Here is a 21,848-nt window from a genome sequence, read left to right as displayed (position 1 = left end):
ATCAGTACTTCAAGTAATGCATGTTGTATGTTGTCACCGTGACTGGAATAAACCTGCCCAGTCACAGGGGTAAGAGCAGTTTGTTCACCATTATATCCCCAGTTCCTAATACAGAGCTTGACATACAGTGGGTACTTGATAAATGTTTATGGAATGAGTGAATGACAGATAACTGGCAGCTTATATCCAGACTATAATTTGCAGGTGGGAAAGTAAGAGTAGATCAATATTTGGTCTCAGTCATGACTTGCCCACACTGCACACTATAAGGTTGGTACAAAGCATTTAAGGAACTCATTGATCAATTCCTGCCCCCTTTTGGTTGGTGATCTAATGAAGTGTTTGGGAGTTTTAAGTGCATTTCCTTCAAAAGATGTTTGAAGCACTCCTCAAAATATGTAAAGTTTTCTTACCAAATCTTATCGATGCAATGAAAATCCAGTTGTTAGGAACAAGTGGAGAATGTATGAATATATATCTCTTTCTCACTTGTCTGTCTCATAAAGTGGTACTGTGCAGAGTCTCAATTTTTCATATATCAAGATCTCCCATGGACCTTCTTACAGAACCTGCTTTCCTTGAAAATCTGTATTTCTAAGAAGTTCTATGGATGATGATTTTGAGGCCTAGAGAAGTTTGGGAATCACTAATATGGTGGTTTTAAACATTTTGTCTAGTGAGAAAATATTTTTACATGATCACGAATGTATTGTTCTGTGATACTTTCACAAAACAATTTTGAAACTTACTACTAAAAATGTTATTTCTTGTTCTATTTAATTCTGTTGTATTTAATTTTTGTAAAATTCTAGTTGTGACCTACCAAATGGATTCCATAAATCATGTGTATAACCACCTATAGTTTGAAAAATATTGGCATAAAACATATTACATATTACAACTAGAATTAAGAATTATGGCTTCTTTTTAATTGAAGTATGGTTAGTTTCAGGTATACAGCATAGTGATTCAACAATTCTATACACTAAGCTATGCTCACCATAATTGTAGTTAACATTTGTCACCATACAATGTTATTACAATATTATTGACTATATCCCCCATGCTATACTTTTCATCCTCATGACTTATTTGTTTTATAGATGGAAGTTTGTACCTCTTAAACTCCTTCACTTATTTTGCCCTTCCTCCTAACCCCCTGCCATCTGGCCACAACCAGTTTGTTCTCTATATTTATGATTCTGTTTGTGTTGTTTGTTCATTTGTTTTGTTTTTTAGATTCCATGTATAAGTGAAATGATACGGTATTTTTCTCTCTGACTTATTTCACTTACTCTCTAGGTCCATCCATGTTGTTGCAAATGGCAAGACCTCATTTTTCATGGCTGAGTGATATCCATTGTATGTATAAATGTATGTGTGTGTGTGTGTGTAAATAACAGCTTTGTTATCCATCTAGTGATGGTTATTGTAAATAACACTGCAGTAAACATGGGGGCACATATATCTTTTTGAATTAGTGTTTTCATTTTCTTTGGGTAAATACCCAATAGTGGAATTACTGGGTCATATGGTATTTCTATTTTTAATTTTTTGAGGAACTTCCATACTATTTTCCACAGTGGTTGCACCAGTTTACATTCCCACCAATACTGTGTAAAAGTTCCCTTTTCTCCACATCCTCACCAATATTTTTGATCTCTTGTCTTTTTCATTTTAGGCATTCTGACAGGTATCAGGTGATGTCTCATTGTGGTTTTGATTTGCATTTCCCTGATAAACAGTGATGTTGAGCATCTTTTCATGTGTCTGTTGGCCATTTGTATGCCTTCCTTGCAAAAGTATCTATTTGGGTCCCCTGCCCATTTTTAATTAGATTATATTTTGGTGTTAAGTTGTATGAGTTCTTTATATATTTCCAATATTAACCCCTTATCAGATCTATCATTCGCAAATGCCTTCTCCCATTCAGCAGGTTGACTTGTTTTATTGACGGTTTTCTTCACTGTGCAAAAGCTTTTTATTGTGGCATAGTTTTAGTAGTTTATTTTGCTTTGTTTCCCTTGCCTGAAAAATGTGCTAAGGCCATTGTCCAAGAGGTACTGCCTATGTTTTATTTTAGGAATTTCATGGTTTCAGGTCTCATGTTTAGATCCTTAATCTGTTTTGAGTTTATTTCTGTTCATGGTGTAAAAAAATGGTCCAGTTTCATTCTTTTGCATTCAGCTGTCCAGTTTTCTGAGCACCATTTGTTGAAGAGACTGTCTTTTCCTCATTGTATATTTTTGTCTCCTTTGTTATAGATTAATTGACCATATAAGCATGGGTTTATTTCTGGCTTCTCTATCCTGTTCCTGTTTCATGATATATGTGCCTATTTTTGTGCCTATACCATACTGCTTTGAGTGCTGTAGCTTTGTAGTATATCATGAAATCTGGGATTGTGATACCCCCAGCTTTGTTCTTCCTTTTCAAGATTGCTTTGCCTATTCGAGGTCTTTTGTGCTTCCATATATATTTTAGGATTATTTATTTCAGTTCTGTGAAAAATACTACTGGTATTTTGATAGGGATTGTATTGAATCTATAGATCACTTTGGGTAGTGTGGATATCTTAGCAATTTTAATTCTTCCAGTCCATGAACATGGCATATCTTTCTATTTGTGTCATCTTCATTTTCTTTCAGAAGTGCCTTATAGTTTTCAAAGTACAAGTTTTTCACGCCATGGATTATATCTATTCTTAGGGATTTTAATCTTTTGGTGCAATTGTAATTGGTATTGTTTTCTTATTTTTCTTTCTGTTACTTCATTATTAGTATACAAATGCAATGGATTTTTGTATATTAGTTTTGTATCCTGCAACATTACTGAACTCATTTATTACTTCTAACAGATTTTTGGTGGAATCTCTAGGGTTTTCTATATAGTATTGTGTCATATGCAAATAGTGACAGTTTTGCTTCTTTCTTACCAACTTGGATGTCTTTTATTTCTTTTTCTTGTCTGATTGCTGTAGCTAGGACTTCCAGTACTATGTAGCATAGAAGTGGCAAGAGTGGACATCTTTGTCTTGTTCCTTATCTTAGAAGAAAGGCTTTCAGTTTTTCCCCATTTAGTATGATGTTAGCTGTGGGTTTTTCATATATGGCCTTTATTATGTTGAGGTTGTCTCCTCTAAACCCACTTTGTTGAGAGTTTTTATCATGAACAGATGTTAAATTTTGCCAAATGCATTTTCTGCAACTATTGAGATGATCATACTCATTTTGTTAATGTGACGTAGCATGTTGATTGACTTATGGTTATTGAACCATCCTTGTATCCTTGGAATAAATCCCACTTCACTGTGTGAATGATTCTTGTAATATATTGTTGAATTTGGTTTGCTAATATTTTGTTGAGGATTTTTACATTAATGTTCGTTCGTCATATTGGCCTGTAGCTTTCTTTTTTTATAGTGTCTTTGTGTGGTTTTGGTATCAGGGTAATGCTGGCCTCATTGAATAAACTTGGAATATTTCCTTCCTTTTCTATTTTTTGAAATAGTTTGTGGACAATATGTCTTAACTTTTCCTTAAGAACTATGGCTTCTAATATTGTTTCTATCCTACATTTGCATAAGAAACAATATGTTACATATATTTTTACTTCGCTCAACACTAGAGTATCAACATGTATATTATAACTCCTGGTGAATGACATCTTCATACTCCAAAATACACTGATATTTCTGTTATACATTTAGTTTTGTAGCTTTGGCACACCTTTTATCATTAATTAGCTTTAGTATTTGAGACAAGACATTTTTCTGCTCTCTACCTCAGTTGCCTCACTTATAAATAATTTGAGGGTGGGCTAAGGTGGAGGAGTAGGGAAGTGTGTGAGCATAAGATTGGGCTAGTTTGGGGACAACTGAATGGCTCAGTCAGTTGAGCATCTGATACTCAGTTTTGGCTCAGATCATGATCTCAGAGTCGTGAGATTGAGCCCCGTGTCACACTCTGCACTAACTGGGGAGTCTGCTGGATTCTCTCCCTCTCCCTTTGCCCATCTCCCCCTTGCACTTGCACTCGCACTCTCTCTCTCTCAAAGTAAATAAATAAATCCTTAAGGAAAAAAAGACTGGGCTAGTTTTCTGTCTTGATCTTGACTTAAATAATAATATTTACAGGCAGGACATATATTTTCAACTAATTCCTTAAATTTAAAATTTAATTCTTTCTCTTTCTATAATGACATAATAACACAAATCTGTGGTTAACATTTATTGAGCACTCATTTCAGTTTAGCCATGGTGCTTAGAGCTTTACATCCTTCACTGAATCCTCATAACAACTTAGCAAATTAGATGTCATTATTATCCCCATTTTCAGAAGTAGAAACTGCACGAAGAAATTATGTAGTTGCCCAAGGATACACAATCTTTAACTGGGGAGCAGTGGGCTTGCTCCAGAGCATTGAACCACCAAGCTACACTGTCTTTGCAAGGTAGTAGTGATTGTGACCATTGCACAACGCTGTTTGCTTCCAGGAATCACCACTGAACGTGAGCAACTGGGTAGATCTTATTATGGATACTTTCTGGAACCCAGTTGAATTTATTAAAAAGAGAATGCCTCATGAATTGCTATATTTTAATTGATATTTGTAGCAAATAACTTTTGTAGCTGATATAAGAGTTGAGAAATTTTACCTAAAATTTCCAAGGCCTCTTTCTATTCTAAAAGTCTCCATTGTTTGCTAAAGTTATTTAAAAAAAAAAAAAAGATTATATAAATAACATGCTTCCTCAAACCTTAGCACTTTTAATCCGTTCCTGACTAGTGGGTTGTCTAATCATCCGGAGCTTCAGAGCTATTATTGAAATGATTCACATACTGACTCCAGAAGTTTTCAAAGTTGGGTGAGCATGATAATCCTTTTGGAGCAGGGAAAAAATATTAGAATTTCTGATTTTAGCTGATCCTTCATTTCATTGGTTTATATTTGTATATAATACATTAGTGTAGTCATACATGAGTTAAATCAATAAATAAGTAAGCCAACATTTATTGTGAGTGATCAAAAAAGTTTGAAGATTACCAATTTAGCCATTTTTGTACCTGAAGCTGATTTTCTCTATGGGTAGAAGTAAGGTCTGTGTTCTGCTTATCTGTTGCAATGTAACAAATCACCCCCAAAACTGGTAGTTTAAAACAATATCAATATTGAATTTTCTCACAAAGCTTTTGGGCAGGACTCAGAGGGAACTGTTTGTCTCTGCTCTATCAGAGTAGTTGAAAGCTGGGCTGGGGCCATCTGAATGCTGTTCACTTACAGGTCTGGCAGTTGATGCTGGCTGTTATCTGGGAAGACTCAAACACTTGGAGGCAAAAATAGCTGGGACTCCTTGGCACCTCTCTCTTTCTCTCTGTAGTCTTTCCACGTGATCTCTCCAGCATGGCAACTTCAGCTTAGCCAAACTCATTACAGAGTAGCTCAGGGCTCCCAAGGTGCTTGTTTCAAGGGAGAGAGCCAGGTGGGAGGCCAATGACCTTTTCTAATCTAGCTTCCAAAGTTGAATAGGGTCATTCTTGTCACATCTTAATTTTTAGCAGTAAATCACTTTGGGAATAAGACTCTACTTTTTGATGGGAGGAATGTAAAAAACTTTGCAAGCATATATTAACACCTCCACAAGTGTCCTGATAGGGGACAATGCAAGGCCAATGATGTGGTTGGGGGCACCATCTAACTAAATTTGAGAATTAAGCTGTAGGCTGAATGTGAACTGGAGAAACTGAGCTGGTCTGCATGGATCTCCAGACTAAGTAGATTAAACCCATCTGTCTTTCTTTGATTCCTGACTCCATTTCTTGTCCCCAGCATCTTCATAGGCACTGGGAAATTCCTTCAGTCTTCTAGCCTGGCTCATGAGTATTTGAAAGGGCATTTGGAGGGGGAAATGGAAAAAAAAAATTTTTTTAATGGACCAGGTGGCATCCCACTGAAGGGGAGGAGGTCAGTTGGATTCCTTTTTCTATTCTGATAGGCCTGAGAGGAAGGCCTCTTACCAAAATATCATGTATGTCAAAATGTCACCATAGGTACATGTGTTAATAAAAAAAATGTGTGCACCTTCCATCAAAAGGTCATGTCAATAAAGGTATATGTGCTAGTAGAAAATATGTATACCTCCCACCAAAATGCCATATCACTGATGATGTGTGCCTCATAAAAGTATGTACTTTTGCTATAAGCATTTTCCTACTCATAAGTTCATTGATTTTCCTAAAACAAGAGTGTAGCCAATGGGTATTTAAAATCACTTTATCCTCTGCTACTCCCCAACATTTCAGATAAACAAAGTAAATTTATGATATATATTTGAGTAAAAACTCTTTCCTATAACTGATAAAACACTAATAAAATAATTCCCTCTTAGTAACATATTCCATTAAGGTGGTACAGCTAAATGCTTTTATTTATCTAGCTTTCATATAAGTCATGATTTTTAAAGTATATCTACTCCTGAAATTATGCTAAATTCTAGTCTAAAGACTAATAACAGCCTCCTTTGACATTTGATCAAGTAACCTAAAACTAAAAAGCCAGAGAAGAGTGATGAACATTTGGAAGTTGTTCAGAGGAGAGCCTTAAAGATGATTAAAAGGCGGAGAAATAAGACCCAAGAAAGTGTAACTTGTTGAGATTATTTAATTTTGACAGGGCAGAGTTTGAAGAGATGACTCATTTTCATTTCTGTTGACCAGAACTCTCCCCTGTGCCCCATTGTACACTGTAAGACTACAAGCACTATGCCAAGAGATGTCCATGATTGGGATTTTGGAGTAATGAAAATTTCTATAATCTTGGTGTCTGTCCCTTGACACCACGTTTAAATTTCACTAAATGTAATTTTAGTGCCTTCTAATACTTTGAAAATGGGTAACCCATGGGACCCTTATTCTCAGACCAAGCCAGAAAATAGCAGTTTTGCCTTCATAACTCTTACATAGGAAGGTACCTTACTATTATTCATCTTCATCTAGCTGAGTCAAGAGCTTAAATTTTGTTAGTTTTAGTAAAGAAAATAACAGGCTGTAAAAATCAAATTTAGAGTTAATAATTATAGTAGTTTCAAGGCTGGTTGTTAAATAATTTTCTGTCATGATGGACCAAATGATTTTTTTTTTCCTTTCCTAGAATGACTTAAATATCATAATACCTTAAGACACTAAAGATAGAAGGGATGTACATATTTCTTTGGAGTCTAAGATCCTATGGATTTAGTGGGGGTTTTTAGTTTTTCTTTTCCATTTATGTTAAGGACTTTTCAATATTCTAAGTTAAAAAATGCTTATTTGCAAGTTTATAGAGTGCCTATAAATATGCTACAATGTACATATACATGGTTTAAGTCCATAAAAGACACATTTAGTACTGTTGTATTTGCAGAGAATTTGTTGCATACTTAGTTTTCTAATTGCTACATTAAGGAATGTTCTCTTTGGGACTTTCTCCTATGATTGATTAGCTTACTATTTTGATAAAGATAGCTGTCACATAAATAGTTAACCTGTGTTGTAAAATATACATTATTGTCCCAGATAAATTTTCTTGAAAACAAATATCTCTGTGATAAATGCATTATACATAGAAAAGACCCTAGATCCTACACTTTCTTCTTATAAATCAGTTTACATTTGTGAGTTCCTAGTTGTGATCTTATTGTACAGTTGACCCTTGAACAGCATGGGGCACTGACTCCCCACACAGTTGAAAATCCACATATAACTTTTGACTCCCCAAAAACTTTACCAATAGCCTACTGTTGACCAGAAGCCTTACCAGTAACATAAACATATTTTGTATGCTATATGTATTGTATACTGTATTCTTACAATAAAGTAGGCTAGAGAAGAGTATTACTAAGAAAATCACATGGAAGAGAAAATCACTTACAGTACTGTAAAAAATGTGTGTAGAAGTGGACCCATGCAGTTCAAACCTGTGTTGTTCAAAGGTCGTTTGTAATTTGGCATTGGGAGAAATTTTTATTTGGTTGGATTTCAGAGTATTCCATCCAGCTGTGGTGTAAAGGCATTCACTTACAGTATCTTGAGTATATCTTGTAGGCCCAGATTTTGTAATTATTAGAGTCATCAAATCTGATAAATTTCGTATCTTCACATGCCAAAGAATGTCCCACAAGTAGACATAGAACTATACTCAGCAAAAATGTTGGATGTTTGTATCTGCTTCATTGGGGTGCATTTAAGAGGAAAAATGCCAGTATCTAAAACCCAGGCACATTAATGGTTTATTAGCCACTGGAAAAAATGTGGAGATGTCACAAACCACGAACACAAATCACATTCCTGGAATGTTTAACAAAGAGATATTTCTCTTTGAGAATACTCTAGGAATTGTTGTTGTTGTTGTTGTTTTTAGTTCACTATTATAACTTGTTTCCTTTTGTTTCAATTACTTTTAAAATTATTTGGATTGAATTCATTAATGATAATTTTCCTTTTTTCCTACAGCATTTTGAGTCCACATGCTGGTTGACCCCCAGGCAATCATCTTGTGCACTAGTTTGATAAAAATCTAAAGATGTCAAGTAAAACAACTGGGACAATCAGTTAAAACAATGGGAGAGTCCTTTGGCAGTGCTCTGTACAAGCCTTTGTGGGATCCTTCTTTCCTCCATTCCTCAGTCTTGTAAAGAGCAAGCTGTAAGGATACTCAACTACCAGGAAGGGTAAAGTCGTAACACCTGCAACTGCCATGAGTTGTCTCTATGATTCGACAAAGCTTATCACTCCATTTCAGGCTCTGCTTCCACTGGGACCAGTGTAATGAACTCAGTGAAATTCTCCACCTGATCGTTTTGACTACAGCCTTGTAAGATGAGAGGCTACTAAGGTTTTCTCTCCTAGGGCAGAAGATTGACAGTACATGTTGCTTCTAAGACCAGTCTGCCTGCAGCCTGAAGGCAGATTATTCATTAAAAATTGTTAGAATTTAATGGGATAACTTTTGCATTTTCCCCAGCTAATTATGTTTTAAATTATCTGCCCTTTCTCCTTCCTGTTTCTTTTTATTTTCTCTGAGTGGTTTTTGTTTTGTTTTGTTTTTTAAATATTATACTGACCTTTTTGGGTGATTGGAATTGTCCAAAGTAGGCCCAGACCCTTTAAAAGACTGGTAGATCCTCTCAAACTGAAACAAAACAAATTTCACACACACACACGCACACACACACACACGCACACACACATTCACATCCACATAAAATCAAAATGCATAGAAAGAAAAGTAAACTATTCTGTTATACAATATTTTTGGACCTCAGAATTATGTTCATAAAAGCTTATGGCAAAATGAGGGATGAAATCCAGATGAACTGATACTAATGGAACACTTGCTTTATGCCTTAAGAGTTTATCTGAAATGTTTCGGGCACATTGGACTGCATTTAAATTTTGGTACTAGGAGAACTGTCATTGAATGGAAATCTGCAGTGCATTTTTTGCAAAATGAAGGAGTGTTTTAGAGGGAAGGAGACCATGTTTAATAGATCTCTTTCCATCTTAACCTATCTTTCTTTTAATCTCTTTGAGCATCATATTTATAATCTGTAAAATGGAGATATTAATTTATGCCTGATAGGGTGGTCAGGAAAATTAGAACTAGTGTAAGTCTGCTTTTTGATTAAAAAAGGTCTATATAAATATTAGGGGGCTTATGTTTCAGACTTGCCCCTGTATTATCTCAATAAGTCTTTTTAACATACTATTGTCATTAAATTTTTGTAAGGGAGATGTCAGAAAAATTGATGTCTACTCCTGCTTGGTCTCTAAATTCCAAGGTGTGACTTTGTGAAAATTATTAACTGTTTTGAACATGAGTTGCTCATTGCTTTATTCATGCAATATGTATTAATGCCTATCGTATGCCCGACAGTACTGTTGCCTCTGGGAATACAGCAATGAAAGATAGAAACGATGCTCATGGAGCAGACATTCTGATAGGGAGAGGCAAGCATCAAATAAAATAAATATATAATAGGGTATGTTAGAAGGTGGTAAGTGGTCTGCAAAAAATAAAACACAAAGGGGATAGAAAATGCGAACGTTAGATTTTTGTTTTTTGGTTTTAACTAGGGCGGTCTGGGAAACCTCACTGGTAACTTTTGAAGAAAATCTATAAAGATAAGGGCATGCACCATGTGGAAATGGGTGGGGGCAGGGAATTCCAGGTAGCGAGAACTGCAAATGCAAACACCTCGCAGTAGAAGTGTATCTTGGCAAGGAGGTTCATGTACTGGAAGCAAGTCAATGTGAGAAAGTAATAGAGAAGAGGCCAAAGGTTGAGGTGGGGAGGACAGCTAGTGCAGGCCCTTGTAGGCCATCGTCTGATTGAGAAAAGGGAATATTGGAGGGTTTTGTATAGTTTAGGTTTTAACCCTGTATTTTGGCTGGAGAATGTAAATCCAGGGTCAGTCTTTATCCTTTAAAATCTCTTACAGTCTAGGTCCAAGGTCCTGTGATGTTTGATGGTTTCTCTCCCAATTAGCCTACTATTATTCCAGGAAGAATAAAATCTTGTTCAGTCTCTTCTTGGCCCACTACTGGGACCAGCTGTTTGGCAGACCATAGGAAGTTCTCTACAAATGTGGGGTCAGTGCAGCCAGTCGGACCTTCACTTTCCCGTGGCTTTCTAAAGATAATTTAAGGGAAGTCATAATGTTTTGAAAGTACTAAAATGATGATGGTATATATAAAAGACCATGGTGTGTGGGTCTATCATGTATTTTTGACCTCAGCACAAGTGAGAAGCCAAGTGCAAAGAAACTTAAGAACCTATAGGAAGATTCTCTCCCACATTCTTCCAGTTCTTCACCAAGCCATGAAACCTTCCCTCTGAATGTTTACATGAGCTGACTGTCCTACTAATAGGTGAAAAATTTGTCTCAATGTGGTTAATCACATGGGAGTCCAAAGTGAGGAATGTGCTAGTTAATAAATCTCATAAGACTTATAAATTCTTCAAAAATGTTTAAAAAAGAACTTATATTCTAGAGCTAAAATTATTTGCAATGCTAGTTTTATAAATTTATTTTTACATGCTAACTCTATAAATTCCCCAATACATTGTTATTTGGGCAGAAAATATTTTATGTGTGTGCTGGACCTTAGGTACACCAAACTTTTAGAAGGATAGATAGAATCTAGTATGAAGTGAAACAACTGCTGTTCTGTACAATCAGATAACTGCTGATGATACTGATTTTTTTAAAAAGAATAAGGTAATTTTGTCTTAAAAAATTATAATTAGACCAAAGCTTCCTTATTTAAATGTAAAATTTCTATTTTTGGCATGTATATTAAGTTGAGTAGAGAAATAGAAACTACACCTCAAATTGACTTACATTCTCTGAGAGAGAAATGGAGAGAGAACTAATGTTCTCTGCAATGAATTTTTATACTTACACAAGAAAACATTAACCAAAAGTACCAACATCATAAAAGAAGTTATGTGTGGCAATCACCAAAGGGCATCTGGATCGTCTGTAAAAGGCCTTGAAATTCCCAAGAGCTAAGTTTAATAAAGGAAAGATAAGAATGTCATAGTGAAATTCATAAAATTGATCTGGCAAGATGTTCACAGTTCATCTCATGCACATGTATAAGACAGTTTCCTGTGTCATAATGGATCGAAAAGGACATGTAAGTTAGTATTAAGGTTTAAGACAAAGTACAAACTAATTGTGAAATAGCTAAAGGAGCTGTTAAAAATAATACTGTTTATTAAACACTACAGAGTACCAGGGACTCCTGGCCAAAAGCAGTTACTGTCTTTGGGCTGCTGGTCTGAGAATACCAGGAATCCAGGACTGCTGAATATTATAAACATATCTGTAAAATTATTTATCCCAGATTTACTTCTGAATTGTTCACTTTGAGAAGTTGCTGATATCTGATTAGTAGGAATAAAGATTATAACCAAGTTATTGGGAAGATTAAAAGTGATGATCAAATAGTTGGCTTTCTTGATCCTTTCCTTATATACATTTTTAATTTCCTTCCACCTAGGCAATTAGTGAGTGAATTTGAAGCTGTTTAGATAAGCATTATTCTCTGATGTAAATCACTTGTAGAGAAAGTTAGGAGACCCCAGAGATCTGAGCCTGACTGCTAGATGTCATGTTCACAGCCACTGTGCCACCATCCATCACCAGCATGCAAAGCCAACAAGAAGTCAGCTGGCTTTGATTTAGAGGTCCTTTAGCAAATTGTCTCAATTTTGAAATTCATCTCTTTTAATAAAAACAGCAAGTACATACATAGTGCTATTATATACCAGGCACTATTTAAATTTATTTAATCCTTACATCCTCACATTGACCCCATCTGAGGTGTTTCTTTCTTTTTTTTTAAAGATTTTATTTATTTATTTATTTATTATTTATTTATTTATTTATCTATTTATTTATTTATGACAGAGAGTGAGCGAGTGAGAGAGAGAGAGATAAGGAGCAGAGGCAGAGGGAGAAGCAGGCTCCCGCTGAGCAGGGAGACTAACAGGGGACTCAGTCTCAGGACCCTGGGATCATGACTTGAACCAAAGGCAGACTCTTAACCAACTGAGCCACCCAGGCACCTTGAGGTGTTTCAGTTAACTTTTGAAGTGTTTGAAAGTGAATATTATTCACTATTTTGTGGGTTAGCTGGGCAATTCTGCTGATGTAGGCTGGGTTAGCATGTCTTCTGTCAGCTGTGGTTCAGGTAGGGAGTTTTGATACTTTCTGTTGAGCTCTGCTACATCTCTGAAGTCTCAGCTGGGACCACTGGGCTGACTCACTCCTTCTGGACCATGTGATTGCTCACTATCCAGGAACATGTTGGTGGTCGCATTGTTCACAAGGGCAATGCAGGGGCTTGGAGGAGAGTATTGGAGAGCAAAGTCTCTTGCAGCCTGTGGTTGCAACTTATGCAATGTCACTTCCAGTGAATTCTGTTGGCCCAAGTAGACAGAAGGCCAACTGTAGTCAAGGAGGGGAGGGAACTAGACTTTTCTTTTTGATAGGTGGAGCCATAAGAGGTGTGGTTATAGGAAGGAGTAAAAGACTGTGTCCATTTTTTCCAGGTGGACACAGGTGGACATAGCTCTTTCCACTTGACAGATGAGAGAAGTGAGATACAGAGTTTATATGACACAAGGTTGTGTAGATTCTAAGTGTCTAAGTCAGCATTCAGGAGTCTGATTCCAGAATCCATGTTCTTAACCCATGTGCTACATATTTTATGTGTGTTTTTCCTAGATGTCATTGCTGCAAATATCATGGATCATGGGAAATCATGCTTACTGCCTTCTTTCACATAAAGGACCTCTGACTTCGTGGCACCATCCATTCCAACCCACCGCCCTGACCCCTAACCAAAAAGTCTGCAATAAATAACACTTCTTTCCTCCTCAGTATTTTCTCCTGGTCTTTTATCCCAGAGAGAAAAATCATGAGGTCTTTTTAAAGTAGGTTTTAGCAAAGTATTGCATGTTAATGTGTTATTGTCATTTAGAATACCTATAACTAAGGGTAGTAACTGTTTATTTCTAATTTCATTTAATACATTTTTTAGCAAATTGTAAAATGTCTTTTTAAATTCTAAAATGAGCTCTTTCTTTTACTAGCAAGTACATTCCACTAAGGTAGGGACATCAACTCCACATTATAGTTGTTTCCCTATAGTTAGCAAATGGGAGGTGTCCAATAAGTATGAATTAGTGGAGGAATGAAGGAAACCAAAATATTAAGGATTATTAGTAAATATTTTTAATCATTGATTTCTTCAAGTAGATTATAATATTATACTCCATTTATCAAAGTAATTTTCTGCATTTTTGTTTATTCAGTGTCATTTCCTTTTCTCATTATGCCTGTTACACTGTATGTATGTATGTGTTTGCCTGTGATAATACTATATCCAAATTTTAAAGAAATTCTTTGCTAATTTTGAATTCTTTTTCTTTATAATTTCATATTATGACTCTCTTAATCTAGACACCTAGTGTTTCTAGTGCTTGTATTAAGGCTTTTGAGACTAAGGAAACGTTCAACTCACATAGTCCTTTACAAAGATGGAGCTTACTGCCCACCCCTGTTATTGCTCTGTTTCTCTTTTGAAATTGAATTCATGGGCTCAACCTAGTGCTATGCATTAATAAGAACCCATGCAAATATGAGTGTTGCAAACTCCTTGAAGTTCTTTATTGAAAACTCTTCTCAGTTACCTGGTGAGTTGTTTGTGATGCTTTTCTCACTTTACCAATGGGAATTGAGATACAGACCGGGTAGGCAACTTGTCAAATACAAAATCAAGGCCAAGGGATTGGGTAGCCAAGATAAGACCTGAAGGAACCTTATTTTATAGCCCATTGTTTAAGAGACTAAGTAATGTAGTTTGTAATGAAAGAATAATGTGGAAAACAAATACTACCTCTCTTAATCATGAGTTGTGTGTGTGTGAAGATTTTTGATTAGAACATACTCAAAGGTTGGTATGTGGTTAGTTTGTAGAATTGACAGTGGATCTACATGATTATTAATAGGAGAAACATTTCTCGATTCATCTCATTAACATGTATAATTGGTATCTGGAGACATCTTAACTCTTAGAAGACGAAGAGCAAAATGAGGTTAAATTGATTTTTTTTTAGAGATTAGAATACAAGTCATCAGAATGTATGAGAAGAGCCCCAAGTGAGAAAGCTGCTTAACTATGAATTCTTTCTTTGTCATAAACCTCATTCTAACCCTAGAATCTGTCTAATCCAGCAATTAGTCTCAGAATGTTTTCCCTGAATATATTTTATTACGATGATGTTTCTTGTCAGTGAAGATTCTGAGTTTTTATCAAACAAAAGTAGTGGGATTTGCTCTTGAATCTCACCAGCTTAAAAGTCTGTGGTCTTGGGGGCGGAGCAAGATGGCGGAGGAGTAGGAGACCTGGATTTTGTCTGGTCCCAGGAATTCAGCTGGATAGAGACCAAACCATTCTGAACACGTACAAACTCAACAAGAGATGGAAGAAAGGAATAGCAACAACTCTCTGAACAGAAAAGCGGCCACTTTCTGGAAGGTAGGACGTGCAGAGAAGTGAATCCGAGGTGATATTCAGGAGGATAGATGGCGGGGGAGGGGGTCTCCGTCGGCCACTTCTGGCAAGTGATAGAGCAGTGGAGCACAAAATCGGAACTTTTAGAAGTCGGCTCTGCTGAGGGACGTCGCTCCAGTGGCTAAGCGGGGGGTAGAACCCTCGTGGGACAGTGTGGTCTTAGAACCCTCAGGGTCACAGAAAGACTGGGGGTGCCTGAGTGCAGCAGAGCTCCCAGGTATCAGACCAGGGAAGCCGGCTGCAGAGACGGAGCCAAGGCGTGGGCTCTCAGCTTGGGGTTGCCATAAACCATGATCTGCAGCAGTCGGGCCCCTGCTCTTCCAGCAGGGACCCAACAAGCAGCAGATCCAGAGAGACTCCCCTTCCTCCCACAGGAGGAGTAGCGTGGGAGTGCACCACAGGGATATGCTGGGTTTGGAGACTCCACACAGGGTCGTGAGCCAGAGATAGAAACACTCAGTCACAGGCTGCATGAGCACGGAGTGCGGCCAGAGACCGGGGAGATGGGAGTGATTGACTGCTTTACTCTGGGGGCTCACTGAGGAGTGGGGCCCCAAGTTCTCGGCTCCTCCGGGGCGGAGATTGGGAGGCCGCCATTTTCATTCTTGTCCTCCAAAGCTGAACAGAAAGCCTGCAGGGAACAAAAACTCCCGAGAGTAAACCCAAGCAGATTACTTAGCCCGGACCCAGAGAGCAGGGCAATTCCGCCTCTGGCAAAGACTTTTGGGAGCCATGGCAACAGGCCCCTCCCCCAGAATCAGCAAGAACAGCCAGCCAAGACCAAGTTTATCCATCAATGAGAACGGGAGAACTACAGTGCTAGGGGAATACTGCACATAGAATTCATGGCTTTTTTACCATGATTCTGTAGTCTTTCAAAGTTAATTTTTTTTAACTTTTTTTTTTTGAATTTTTCTTTTTCCCTTTTTCAACCAACATCTTATCAATCCCTTTTTTAAAAAAACATTTTTATTTTTCATTTTTAGAGTCATATTCTATCCCTTCATAGTAGTTAACATTATTTTTGGCATATATATACAAGTTGTTCTCTCTTTAAAATTTTGAGATAGAATTTCTTCTAACAGATCAAAATATACCCTAAATCTCTAGTGTATGGCTTTGTTCTAGTACCCTGCCTGATCACATTCTCTCCCTTTTTTTTCTTTTCTTTTTTTTTTTTAATCCTCTTCTTTCTTTTTTCAAACAACATCTTATCTAATCAATTCCTTTTACAAAATCTTTTATAATTTTCATTTTTACAGTCATATTCCATCCCTTCATTGTATTAAGCCTTATTTTTGTACATATATAAGTTTTTCTTTCTTTAAAATTTTGGGAGGCACTTTTTTCTGACAGACCAAAATACACCCAAAATCTAGTGTGTGGAACTGATCTATGCACCAGCCTGATCATATTTGATCATATTCTGTTTTTTTGTTTTGTTTTGTTCTGATTTTGTTTGTTTTTATCTTTACCTTTTTCTTTTTCTTTTTTCTTTCTTTCCCTTTCTTTTCCCACTGCTTCAGGTCTTTTCTGATTTGTTTAGAGTATATTTTCTGGGGACGCTGTTACCCTGGTAGCATTTTGTTCTCTCATTCATCTATTCTCCTCTGGAAAAAATGACAAGATGGAAAAAATCACCTCAACAAAAAGAACAAGAGGAAGTACCAACTGCCAGGGTTGTACTCAATACGGACATCAGTACAATGTCAGAACTAGAGTTCAGAATGATGATTTTAAAGATACTAGCTGGGCTTAAAAAAAGCATGGCAGTTATTAGAGAAACCCTTTCTGGAGAAATAAAAGAACTAAAATCTAATCAAGTTGAAATCAAAAAGGCTATTAATGACGTGCAATCAAAAATGGGGGCTCTAACTGCTAGGATAAATGAGGCAGAAGAGAGAATTAGTGATATAGAAGACCAAATGAATGGAAAATAAAGAAGCTGAGAAAAAGAGAGATAAACAACTACTGGATCACGAGGGCAGAATTCGAGAGATAAGCGATACCATGAGACGAAATAATATTAGAATAATTGGGATCCCAGAAGAAGAAGAAAGAGAGAGAGGGCCCAAAGGTATATTGGAGCAAATTATAGCAGAGAACTTCCCTAATTTGGGGAAGGAAACAGGCATCAAAATCCAGGAAGCACAGAGAACCCCTCTCAAAATCAATAAAAATAGGTCAACACCCCAACATCTAATAGTAAAACTTACGAGTCTCAGAGACAAAGAGAAAATCCTGAAAGCAGCTCAGGAGAAGAGATATGTAACCTACAATGGTAGAAACATTAGATTGGCAACAGACCTATCCACAGAGACCTGGCAGGCCAGAAAGGACTGGCAGGATATATTCAGAGCACTAAATGAGAAAAATATGCAGCCAAGAATACTATATCCAGCTAGGCTGTCATTGAAAATAGAAGGAGAGATAAAAAGCTTCCAGGACAAACAAAAACTAAAGGAATTTGCAAACACGAAACCAGCCCTACAAGAAATATTGAAAGGGGTCCTCTAAGCAAAGAGAGAGCCTAAAAGCAACGTAGACCAGAAAGGAACACAGACAATATACAGTAACAGTCACCTTACAGGCAATACAATGGCACTAAATTCATATCTTTCAGTAGTTACCCTGAATTTAAATGGACTAAATGCCCCATTCAAAGACACAGGCTATCAGACTGGATAAAAAAACAAGACCCATCGATATGCTGTCTGCAAAAGACTCATTTTAGAGCCAAAGACACCCCCAGATTGAAAGTGAGGGGGTGGAAAACCATTGACCATGCTAATGGACACCAAAAGAAAGCTGGGATGGCAATCTTTATATCAGACAAATTAGATTTTAAAGCAAAGACTGTAATAAGAGATGAGGAAGGACATTATATCCTACTTAAAGGGTCTATCCAACAAGAAGATCTAACAATTGTAAATATCTATGCCCCTAACATGGGAGCAGCCAATTATATAAGGCAGTTAATAACAAAAGCAAAGAAACACATCGACAACAATACAATAACAGTGGGGGACTTTAACTCCCCCCTCACTGAAATGGACAGATCATCTGAGCAAAAGATCAACAAGGAAATAAAGACTTTAAATGACACACTGGACCAAATGCACTTCAGAGATATATTCAGAACATTCCATCCCAAAGCAACAGAATACACATTCTTCTCTAGTGCCCATGGAACAACCTCCAGAATAGATCACATCCTAGGTCACAAATCAGGTCTCAACCGGTACCAAAAGATTGGGATCATTCACTGCATATTTTCAGACCACAATGCTTTGAAACTAGAATTCAATCACAAGAGGAAAGTTGGAAAGAACTCAAATACATGGAGGCTAAAGAGCATCCTACTGAAGAATAAATGGGTCAAACAGGAAATTAAAGAAGAATTAAAAAAATTCATGAAAACAAATGAAAATGAAAACACAACTGTTCAAAATCTTTGGGATGCAGCAAAGGCAGTCCTAAGAGGAAAGTATATAGCAATACAAGCCTTTCTTAAGAAACAAGAAAGGTCCCATGTACACAACTTAACCCTACACCTAAAGGAGCTGGAGAAAGAACAGCAAATAAAGCCTAAACCCAGCAGGAGAAGAGAAATAATAAAGATCAGAGCAGAAATCAATGAAATAGAAACCAAAAGAACAGTAGAACATATCAACAAAACAACGAGCTGGTTCTTTGAAAGAATTAACAAGATTGATAAACCCCTGGCCAGACTTATCAAAAAGCGAAGAGAAATGACCCAAATCAACAAAATCATGAATGGAAGAGGAGAGCTCACCACCAACACCAAAGAAATACAAACAATTATAAGAACATATTATGAGCAACTCTATGGCAGCAAATTAGATAATCTGGAAGAAATGGATGCATTCCTAGAGATGTATCAACTACCAAAACTGAACCAGGAAGAAATAGAAAACCTGAACAGACCTATAACCACTAAGGAAATTGAAGCAGTCATCAAAAATCTCCCAACAAACAAAAGCCCAGGGCCAGATGGCTTCCCAGGGGAATTCTACCAAACATTTAAAGAAGAATTAATACCTATTCTTCTGAAACTGTTCCAAAAAATAGAAATGGAAGGAAAACTTCCAAACTCATTTTATGAGGCCAGAATTACCTTGATCCCAAAACCAGACAAAGACCCCATCAAAAAGGAGAATTACAGACCAATATCCCTGATGAACATGGATGCAAAAATTCTCACCAAAATACTAGCCAATAGGATCCAACAGTACATTAAAAGGATTATTCACCATGACCAAGTGGGATTTATCCCTGGGCTGCAAGGTTGGTTCAACATCCGCAAATCAATCAATGTGATATGATACATTAATAAAAGGAAGAACAAGAACCATATGATCCTCTCAATAGATGCAGAAAAAGCATTTGACAAAGTACAGCATCCTTTCTTGAGCAAAACTCTTCAGAGTATAGGCATAGAGGGTACATACCTCAATATCATAAAAGCCATTTATGAAAAACCCACAGTGAATATCATTCTCAATGGGGAAAAACTGAGAGCTTTCACACTAAGGTCAGGAACACGGCAGGGATGTCCACTATCACCACTGCTATTCAACATAGTACTGGAAGTCCTAGCCTCAGCAATCAGACAACAAAAAGAAATCAAAGGCATCCAAATTGGCAAAGAAGAAGTCAAACTCTCACTGTTTGCAGATGATATGATACTTTATGTGGAAAACCCCAAAGACTCCACCCCAAAAATGCTAGAACTCATACAGGAATTCAGTAAAGTGGCAGGATATAAAATCAATGCACAGAAATCAGTGGCATTCCTATACACCAACAACAAGACAGAAGAAAGAGAAATTAAGGAGTTGATCCCATTTACAATTGCACCCAAAACCATAAGATACCTAGGAATAAATCTAACAAGAGGCAAAAAACCTGTACTCAGAAAACTTTAAAATACTCATGAAAGAATTTGAGGAAGACACAAAGAAATGGAAAAATATTCCATGCTCATGGATTGGAAGAACAAATATTGTGAAGATGTCAATGGGACCTAGAGCAATCTACACATTCAGTGCAATCCCCATCAAAACACCATCCACTTTTTTCAAAGAAATGGAAGAAATATTCCTAAAATTTGTATGGAACCAGAAAAGACTTCAAATAGCCTGAGGAATGTTGAAAAAGAAAAGCAAAGCTGGCGGCATCACAATTCCGGACTGCAAGCTCTATTACAAAGCTGTCATCATCAAGACAGTATGGTACTGGCACAAAATCAGACACACAGACCAATGGAACAGACTAGAGAGCCCAGAAATGAACCCTCAACTCTATGGTCAACTAATCTTTGACAAAGCAGGAAAGAATGTCCAATGGAAAAAAGACAGTCTCTTCAACAAATGGTGTTGGGAAAATTGGACAGCCACATGCAGAAGAATGAAACTGGACCATTTCCTTACACCACACACAAAAATAAACTCAAAATGGTTGAAAGACCTAAATGTGAGACAGAGTCCATCAACATCCCAAAGGAAAACACAGGCAGCAACCTTTTCGACCTCAGCCGCAGCAACTTCTTCCTAGAAACATCATCAAAGGCAAGGGAAGCAAGGGCAAAAATGAACTATTGGGCCTTCATCACAATAAAAAGCTTTTGCACTGCAAAAGAAGCAGTCAACAAAACCAAAAGACAACTGACAGAGTGGGAGAAGATATTTGCAAATGACATATCAGATAAAGGGCTAGTATCCAAAATCTATAAAGAACTCATCAAACTCAACACCCAAAGAACAAAAAATCCAATCAAGAAATGGGCAGAAGACATGAACAGACATTTTTCCAAAGAAGACATCCAAATAGCCAACAGACACATGAAAAAGTGCTCAACATTCCTTGGCATCAGGGAAATCCAAATCAAAACATCAATGAGATACCACCTCACACCAGTCAGAATGGCTAAAATTAAGAAGTCAGGAAATGACAGATGTTGGCAGGGATGTGGAGAAAGGGGAACCCTCCTACACTGTTGGTGGGAATGCAAGCTGGTGCAGCCACTCTGGAAAACAGTATGGAGGTTCTTCAAAAAGTTGAAAATAGAGCTACCATACGATCCAGCAATTGCACTTCTGGGTATTTACCCCAAAGATACAAATGTAGGGATCCTAAGGAGTACATGCACTCTAATGTTTATAGCAGCAATGTCCATAATAGCCAAACTGTGGAAAGAGCCAAGATGTCCATCGACAGATGAATGGATAAAGAAGATATGGTGTATATATACAATGGAATATTATGCATCCATCAAAAAGAATGAAATCTTGGCATTTGCAACGACGTGGATAGAACTGGAGGGTATTATGCTGAGCGAAATAAGTCAAACAGAGAAAGACATGTATCATATGACCTCACTGATATGAGGAATTCTTAATCTCAGGAAACAAACTGAGGGTTGCTGGAGTGGTGGGGGTGGGAGGGATGGCGTGGCTGGGTGATAGACATGGGGATGGTTTGTGCTATGGTGAGCACTGTGAATTGTGCAAGACTGTTGAATCACAGATCTGTACCTCTGAATCAAACAATACATTATATGTTAAAAAAAAAAAGAGGAGGATAGCAGGAGGGGAAGAATGAAGGGGGGAAATCAGAGGGGGAGACGATCCATGAGAGACTATGGACTCTGAAAAACAAAGTGAGGGTTCAAGAGGGGAGGGGGGTGGGAGGATGGATTAG

This window comes from Mirounga leonina, unplaced genomic scaffold (assembly GCF_011800145.1).
Source record: "Mirounga leonina isolate KUSES-001 unplaced genomic scaffold, KU_Mleo_1.0 Mir_53, whole genome shotgun sequence".
Taxonomy (NCBI): Eukaryota; Metazoa; Chordata; class Mammalia; order Carnivora; family Phocidae; genus Mirounga; species Mirounga leonina.
The sequence above is the reverse complement of the archived record's forward strand: the minus strand, read 5'-3'. Positions refer to the sequence as shown.